Source organism: Phascolarctos cinereus, unplaced genomic scaffold (assembly GCF_003287225.1).
Source record: "Phascolarctos cinereus isolate Bilbo 61053 unplaced genomic scaffold, phaCin_HiC Scaffold_4;HRSCAF=312, whole genome shotgun sequence".
Classification (NCBI taxonomy): Eukaryota; Metazoa; Chordata; class Mammalia; order Diprotodontia; family Phascolarctidae; genus Phascolarctos; species Phascolarctos cinereus.
In genome coordinates, this window is record NW_027555847.1 from 313,254,538 (window position 1) to 313,264,267 (window position 9,730).

Sequence of the window (9,730 nt, forward strand, 5' to 3'; positions counted from 1 at the left end):
AATGCAGATTAAACTTAAAAGTATGTCATGTATGGGGCAGCTAGGTGGTGCAGTGGATAGAGTGCCAGCTCTGGAGTCAGAAGGAGCTGAGTTCAAATGTGGCCTCCGACACTTACTAGCTGTGTGACCTTAGGCAAATCACTTAATCCCAACTGACTTAAAAAAAAAGTTTGTCATGTGTACATTTTTTCCCCCAAGAAGCCAAATATTTATCAGCATACTCTTGCCTGAGAGCTCCTTATATATCACAGCTCTAATGAAATTCTTTCTTCTAAGAAAGGAATCTCTAGTCTCGACTAGATTGGGAGACGTGATGCATTGCAGGAAAAATCACAACTGCTCCAGATATGAAAAATTCTTCATTTTCTCTCCCTGTGCTAAAATAGAATATTCTTAGCTTTTTTCCCTTGCCTTACCTGAGGGGACTATGCCAAAAAGATTCTGTGCTCTGCTACTGAGCTTGAGAACAGGATGAGGGACCAGCTGAGACAGAGCCCCCCACCCTCTGGAGCAACTAGCAGAAAGCAGCAGGAGCTGATGAGATTCATGGACTGTCTCAGCTGCAGGAACTTTCATGTTTGAAAATGAAAGAGACTCAGGATCTGCTCTGTGTGATTGTTGGGCACAAATGGTTGCTTGTTCTAGACTTTCTGTTGGCGTTTTGAATCCTTTCAACAAAATTTTCACCTGCAAAATTGTGAATTGTGTGCTCACAAGTAGGGATGTGATACCACTTGATGAAGGGCAGAGATACCACCAGTTTTTCTGGGTTGAGACATACACAGAAAACCAAGAAAAGGGAGAAAATCTCCCCAAAGGTACTTGGACCATTTTTCCCATCCACCTCTGATACACCCCTTGTTAAATGTCCTTTACTTCATTTAGAAAGTGAGCAAGCACTTTGAGGACAAAGGATGTTTTATTTTTGTCTTTGTGTCTCTAGCATTTAGCACATTGCTGAAGGTCATTAGAAATTACGTGGTTGACTCTTACTATGTAATTTTTCTTTTTTTTTTTAACTTATTATGGAAACTCTTGTGAGTTTCAGGGTCCCTAACCTCAATTTTTTTTTAGAGGGCAACGTAACCCACCCAGTTCAAGGTAGCAGGTATAGAGCCCCATACTGAAAAACTGTTGAGAGAAAATCAGGTCTCCATCCAAAAATGGCTATCAGTAAACTCATTTTCCATAGACTGGGAGGTTTACAGACATCTAATTACAGGTCTCACTTCGATGACAGCAAATAAGCTTTGTTGAGTGTGTGGGTTTTTTTTTTTAACAATGTTGGGACAAGTAGAAGATCAAATATGCAGTAAGGTCATTCTTCAGGCATAATGATAACGGATGGCTAGGAAAACACTAAATACTTATATTTTGTATCTATTTTCTTTTTCAATGAACATGATCTTTGGACTGGGAGTGATAGAATAAAAAAGGGCAAGCAGAGAGGAAGAATGTGAAATAACTATCAGACAGCATATACCTGCCTTCAATGAATTCTTGTCAGAAGGCCCACATAGGCATCCCAGGGTATTAACAGAATTGGCAAGTATGATTGCTAAGCTGTTGTTGATATTTTTGAAAGACTGTGGAACCCCCAGATACAGAACTGATGGATTCTGGGTGCAGATTGAAGTATATTTTCTTTTCCCTTTATTTAGTTATTTGTTTGTTTGTTTGTTCTCTTTTTTCCCCTCTCTAGAACATGGCTAATGTGGAAATATGTTTTACATGACTTCATATGTTTAATAAGTTTCATATATTTTGCCTTCGCAAAGGGTGGAAGAGGGGCTAGAAGGAGGGAGATAATTTGGCACTAAAAATAAATCATTTTTTAAAAAACAAAGATTGTGGCAAACGAAGGTCCTACAGGACTGAAGTAGGACAAATGTCCTAACTTTCAAAAAAAAAAAGAAAAAGAAAAGGGAAGAATGTAGAGTTCACAAATGAATAGACCAGTGAACCCGTCTTCTGTACTTGGCAAAATGCTAGAACAAAAATTTAAAGAAATTTAATGGCAAATTAAAGTAGTGGTTTGTGAACAGTTAGAAAGTGAAGTAGCAATCACCAAAAGTCAGTCTGATTCCTTCATGTTAGCTCATGTCAGACTAACCTGACTTCCATTTTTTGACAAAGTCATGAGACTGACAGATGAGGTGAATATTGGTATACTCCTATTTCAGCTAAATCCTTCACAAAGTCTCTCATGATGTACTTGAGGATAAAGTGTACAACTGTTTCTGTCCTCCCTTGTACTTCCTCTTTATACCTCTCCCTTGGGGGAGAAACAAATGGGAGCTGCATTTGTTTGCCTACAGTTTTATTGCCCACTTGACCCAAGAAGAGAGGTCCTAAGAGCGGACTTCCCCAGACTAAAATGTAAGCTCTTGTCCATTACGGGTTATTCCACTCATTGTGTTTGTAGCACCATTGCATAGCACAGTGTCTGGCATATATTATAGACTTAATAAATATTTGTTGGTTGACTGATTGGTCAACCAAAAATGGTAGTAGTCAGGGCAGTGTTGGAGCAGGTTGTATTGCAGAGGAATACACAGAAGCAATGACCCCTTGCATCTATCATATTGACAAAGATGACGAAAGATGAAAATGGCCAATGATGGGGTCTGTGGGAAATCAGACACATTAATGCACCATTTCAAATGAGTGCAGATATTACAGAAAACAATTTGTGTTATACTAGAAAAGTCTCTAAACTATATATATCCTTTGACCAAGTGATACCACTACTAAGCTCATAACCAAACGAGGTCAAAGATAGTCAATAAATAGAGGTCATATGTACAAAAATATTTATAGAAGCACTTTTCTGTCCTAAGAATTGTAAATAGTAAAGAGATGTCAAATATACACAAATAACTTATAGTAGTACTTTTGTGGTAGCAAAGAATTAGAAACATAAAGCATGCCCATCAATTGGAAAATGGCTAAAACAAATTGTGGTACATGACAGTAACAAAATATTATTGGATCATAAAACATGGTAACTATGAAGAATTTGGGGAAATTTATTAGGATTTATATGATCTGATACTGAGCAACAATTAAGAGAACAATTTACATGATGATCACAATAAAGATGACAATATTGGAAGACATCAGAAGTATGATTAATTCAGTGACTAATTTATGACTTTCATAAACTAGCTTTCATGAAACATGGGTCCTTCCCCTAGTAGAGTGATGGTGGGCTATAGAGCCAAAATGAGGCAAATGATGTCAGATCTGGCCAATGTGTGTTGAGGGCCGATCTTAAGAGTCTGATAAGGGTTTAAGATCCAAGGCAGAGTTTGACCTCTGCTCAGGCTTTCACCCCAAAGGGCTCAGGGATTTAGTGGTACGGCTCCCCAAATTCCTTCCTGATAAAGAGGTCTCTGAGATATCCCTTCTCTCTCTTTGAACCTTAGGTTTACATATTTACTCCTCTATGCAGGTGGTGCCTAGGCGCCTGGGAAAACCTTGGAATCTACAGCCCAATCTAGGAACCCTGATAAGGAGGAAATTCATGATTGTTACACCCTCAGCAGATGTTCTGGGGAGTATCTCATGGGGAGGACTCTTTGAAGTTAGGCTAGATCTTCCCTATATATTCTGTGCCCTCAGAAGAATAAACTGAGTCAGTAATTCTACTCTGCCTGGCCCATGTCATAAGTTATTTCATGCCTCTCCGTTCGGTGTACAATCTGGTTGTGGGCAACAAATGTGTTCACTGGTTTTCCTTAGCTGTACTTTATTGTAGGAGAAATGTCTTTTGTAGGCGTGTTTGGTAGGGGAAGACACTGGGAACTGATAAAGTTTTAAACTACGTCAATGAAGCATTTGAATTTATGGTGATTTTTTTTTTTTAGCACATGCTACATGTGCTTTGTCTATGCAGGGAGTATCTATAAAAGAATGTTTCTTAACTTTAGCTTCCTGCGTGGACAAAGTGGGATTTAAAATTTTACTTGTCAATGTGACCCCAAAACCTCACCTTCTAGCCAGAGAAGGAAAATTTGGGGAGTAGCATCAGACTTAGGCATTGCCTAAAAATAACCCCAAGTTCCAAAGTTCGGGGATCTGATTCTCTAGAAGGAGCTAGGTGGCATGGTGGATAGGGTGCCAAGCCTGGATTCAAGAAGAGCTGAGTTCAGATTTGGCCAACTGTGTGAGTCTGGGCAAATCATTTACCCTCCATCTGCCTCAGTTTCCTCAACTGTGAAATGAGGATAATAATATAACCTATCTCCCAGGATTGTTGTGAAGATAAAATGAGGTCATAGTTGTAAAGCAGTACAGTGCCTGGCACATAGTAGGTTCTTAATAAATCCTTCCTTATTTCTTTTTAGAGAGATAAGTAGAATTCTTGAGCATATACCTCTTGGAGACAGAAGAGTATTGCTTCTAGCAGTAGCGTCAAAATCAAATAGGAGGAGCCTGTAAGGCTACATATTGACTTGGAAAACCACAAAATAACATTATCTAGGTTGTTTTGTATTTTTATTTATTTGTTAAAATCTTTCCCAATTAAGTTTGAGACCTCTGGGCTATAGAACCCCTCAAGCTAGAGGAGAAATAATAGATTATAGTATGGATTACAGAATACCCGTATTTTGCTCTATATTATTGCTGAGAGTTGTTCAGACAATGCAGGTCCAATAGGAAGGATGTTTCTTGTCTACAAACCCCAAAATGTGTTTTCCTTCCAGAGAAAGCTGAAACCATAAGGCATGGGGGAAGTACATATAAAAGGGACTATACATCTGAGAAGGACTGTATAGGACCCAGGGTAGATCCAGGGATTCATTGTACTGGAAGGGCATTGCTCTCCTGGCAAACTTAATTTCAGTTCCCTTCTGTGGGGAGTCCAAAAGACTCTAAGATATTAGTAGAAAACAAACCCAACAGAGGAGGATCCTATTGATTGAATAGGGAAGAGAATCTTATTGATTTCTCATGAGCTATTCTGAGTGTTTTGTGTATGTATCTATGGTCTCCTATGAGTCCTTTGCACCTTCGGAATTGCCTTTGTGGAAAAAGAATAGCTATAATGGTAAATGTGTAAGGTAAATATAAATATAATATATAAATTGTATATACATTTATATGTAAATGTAAGGATGTTGTTATCCACATTTGCAGAAACCTCAATATGAATCATACTTAAGCTATATTTGAAGATTTCCCAGAATAAACTCTTGAGTAGGGGCAAAACATGCCAAGAATCACTCTTTTGGAGTCACCTTTGAATTAAGACCCAGTTCATGTGAGACAAGAATCTTGGGAGGTGGAGGGAATAGTTGAATCAAAATTTATACATAGGGAGCAAGCTTTTCAAGTTTATAAATGATAAAAAGCTTGAAATGATAGCAAATATACTGGATGACAAGTGTGAATCCAAAAAGACCTTGACAGACTAGAATAAAAGGCCAAATCTAATCGTGTGCAATGTAATAGTCACAAATGTAAAGTTCTACAGTTGGGTTAAAAAAATCAACTTCACAAGTTCAAAATGGGCAATGCTTGATGAAAATACTTACTTACTGTGAGAAAGATCTAGTGGAGGAAAGGACAGGAAGGTTTAGTGGATGAAATTCTCAATCAGAATCAATATTTGGCCATGCATTCCCAAAAGGTGGTGTTATCCTACTTTGCTTTAAGAGAGCACAGATAGTGCCACTCTGCAGGTAGGTGGTATTGTAGGTATAAGGGCCAAACTTGGAGTCAGTAAGACTTGAGCTTAAACCTGGCCTTTATTAGCTGCCTTACCCTGGGCAAACAAATTAACCTCTCTCAGTCTCATGTTTCCTCATCTGTAAAATGGGAATAATAATTGCACCTAACCCCTAGGGTAGCTGTGAGAATCAAATAAAATAACATGTGTACAGTGCTTTGCAAACACTATGCTTAAAGCGCTATGCAAATACTGGCCGGTGTTATTAATTTATATGGGCCACAATTTCATCATGGGGTGTTAGTCTATGATGCTTCCTTTTTACCAAGAAGATCTGCCTCTGTATCTTTATACTCCTCAGTCTTTCTTTTCAGTCTTTTTTCCCCCTGGATAGTGCTTTTCACTGAAGAGAAGGAAGAGACTTTCTTCTCTTTCCAGCTCAGCTGAAAAATTGTGGTCCATAAAGAACTGAGGGGACAAAAAGTGATATCCCCAAATATCTCATGAAACTTCAAAGTCATTGCCACCACATCCTTAATACTACCATTGCTGTTTGTCCTTTGTTTCTGAAAAGGATCAGGGACATTATGGTGTGGGGCCAGAGTACAGTGTGTTTGGCTGTGGCTGAGCAGTGTGATAACTAGTTCAGAAGGGTCTACCACAGGTTGGGTACAAGTACTCTGTTAGAACGCTGAGAATGGAGATGACTGTGTACATCTCATGTTTCCTTTGTGAGACTACGAATCTGCTTTGCCCACAGAGCACAGAGCCTTCTTTAATGCAGGCAAGCCATGCTGGGCTGTCCTTTGGTAGCATCTCCCATGTCTCATAATCAATACTAAGTTCTGCAAAGAGTGCTGAGTAGATATACAAAAAGATTTGAACAGGATTCTTCTGAGAAACCTTTCTATGCTGATTCTGCAGTTGATCAGCTGGACAGACAGCTGGACAGACACAAGGCAGGCACCTCCAACCTTCCTCTTTGCACACACAGTTGAAATTAAGCTTGGAGGAGGCAGAGACAAGGTGGTGTCGCTGGGGCAGCAGCCCTGTCAAACTCTCCCAACATTCCCCACCAAGCAACTTCAAAACAATGCCTCAAATCGAATTCTGGAGTGGCAGGGCCAGCAAAAGGTGGAGGTGAGACATTTTCTTAGCCTGACAACTTAGGAGGTTGGCAGGAGAGGTCTGTGCTCCCAGGTTGGAGGCCAGCCTGGAGCACATGCAGCAGCAGCAGCAGCAGCCTTGGGAGCTCTCAGCCCAGAGATAGTAAGGGGATAAGACAACTGGTCAGAAAGAGATTACAGGGGACCCTTTGCTGGCACTGTGTGCAGAGCCTGGCACTGTTTGGCAACTTTGTTGCCCATATACAATTTATGGCCTCAGTTCTAAGTCTCAGTTCTGGGTCTCAGTTCTGAGACAGAGAAGTGCTAACATTTGTGGCTGCAGGAGAACAGATCTTTTCTCCACCCCCCACTCCCACAAGACCAGAGCGCAGACCAGGAGAGCAGTGATCACATCAAAGTAGAAGCACCATATACTTGCAGAGCCCTCCAACTAGTTCCGAAAACAGTAGCACAAAAAAGCCTGAAACTTGGGACAATACCTCCCCATCTCTGAGTGAGGAGAGCCCAACTTTAACATAAAATTCAAAGTCAAGAAATAGGTTGAAAAAAAGAACAAACGACAACAGCAATAGAACTTTGGCCATGAAAAGCTACTAATGTGATAGGAAACACCAAGACACAAACTCAGAAGAAGACTATATGAACACAGCCATAAACAAAGCCTCAAAGAAAAAAATGCTAATTGGACCTAAGCCCGACAAGAACTCCTGGACGTGTCAAAGAAAGAGATAAGAGTGGTAGAGGAAAAAATGGGAAAAGAAATGAGAATGACACAAGAAAATTATGAAAAAAAAAAAAAGACCTAACAGCCTGGTAAAAGAGGCACAAAAATTCAATGAAGAAAAGAACTTCTTAAAAAACATAATAGGCCAAATGGAAAAATAGGTACAAAAAGTCACTGAACAAAGTAATTCTTTAAAAATTAGAACTGGGCAAGTAGAAGCTAATGACTCCACGAGACATCAAGAAATAATAAAACAAAGTTGAAAGGATGAAAAAATAGAAGAAAATAGGAAATATCTCATTGGAAAAACAAACAGTTCGAGGAGAGATAATTTAAGAATTATTGGACTACTTGAAAGCTATGATTTAAAAAAAAAGGGGGCGTAGACATTACATTTCAAAATATTATGAAGGAAAACTTGCCTGATATCTTAGATCCAGAGGGTAAAATAGAAATAGAAAGAATGCACTAATTACCTCCTGAAACAGACCCAAAATGTAAATTCCCAGGAATATTATAGCCAAATTTCAGAGCTCCCAGGTCAAGGAGAAAATATTGCAAGCATCCAGAAAGAAACAATTCAAATTTCAAGGAGCCACAGTCAGGATAGCTTAAAGTTTAGCAGCTTCCACATTAAAGGAGTGGAGGGCTTGGAATATGATATTCCAGAAAGCAAAGGAGCTAGGATTACAACCACGAATGATCTACCCAGCAAAACCAAGTGGAATCCTTTTGGGGTGTGGGGGGGAGGAAGTAATGGATATTTAAACAAATAGAGGACTTTCAAGCATTCCTAATGAAAAGAGCAGAGCTAAATAAAAACTTGACGTTGACTCAAGAGAAGCATAAAAAGGTAAACATCAAAGAGAAATCATAAGGGACTCAATAAGGTTAAACTGTTTATATTCCTATATGGGAAGATGATATATGTAACCCCTAAGAACTTTATCACTCTTATGGCATCTAGGTGCCTACATAGACAGAAGGCAGGGGTATGAATTGACTATGATGAGATTATCTAAAAAAAATAAAATTAAGAGGTGAGAAAATGTGATGCACTGGGAAAGGGGGGAAGGGAGAGGTAGAAGGGGAGAGAATCTCACAAAAAAAGAGGTGCCCAAGGAAGAGCTTTTATAGTGGGGAAAAATGAGGGGGAGTGGACAATCCTTAAACTTCACTCTCATCAGAATTGGTTCAAAAAGAGAAGAATATATACATATATATATATATATATATATATATATATATATATATATATATATATATATATATATACACATTCAGCTGGGTATAGAAATCTAGCTTACCCAACAGGGAAGTAGGAGGAGAAGGGGAAAAAAGAAAGGGGAGGTGATGAAAGGGAGGGCTGATCAAGGGAGGCAGTGCTCAGAAGCAAAGCAGACCTTTGAGGAAGGTTAGGGTAAAAAGAGAGGATAAACAGAAGAAAAAGATGGAGAAAGATATAGTTAGTAATCATAACTGCATATGTGAATGGAATGAACTCACTCATAAAATGGAAGTACATAGCAGAATAGGTCAGAAACCAGAATCCAATAAGATAATGTTCACAAGAGACATGCTTGAAACAGAAAGACATATGCAACACATAGAGTTAAAATAATGGGCTGGAGCAAAATCTACTATGCTTCAGCTGAAGTAAAAAAGGCAAGGGTAGTAATCATGATCTTACACAAAGCAAAAGCAAAAATAGACCTAATTACAAGAGATCATAAGGGAAACTACATTTTGATAAAAGGTATCATAGACAATGAAATAGTAGCTAAAAATTTTACAGCAAGTTTCTCAGAAAAAGGCCTCATTTGTCAAACATATAGGGAACTGAGCCAAATTTTTAAAAATAAGAGCCTTTGACCAAGTGATAAATTGTCCAGAGATATGAACAGGCACTTTTCCAAAGAAATCAAATTTATCAATAGTCACATGAAAAAAAATGCTCTAAATCACTGTTGATTAGAGAAATGTTAATTAAAACTACTCTTAGGTACCACCTCACATCTATCAGATCAACTAACATGACAGAAAAAGAAAATAACAGATGCTGGAGAGGGTGTGGGAAAATAGGTAAACTAATGAACTGTTAGTGTCATTGTGAACTGGTCTAACCATTCAGGAGAATAATTTGGAATTACTCCCAAAGTACTATAAAACGTGCATACCCCAGTAGTGCAATACCACTACTAGGTC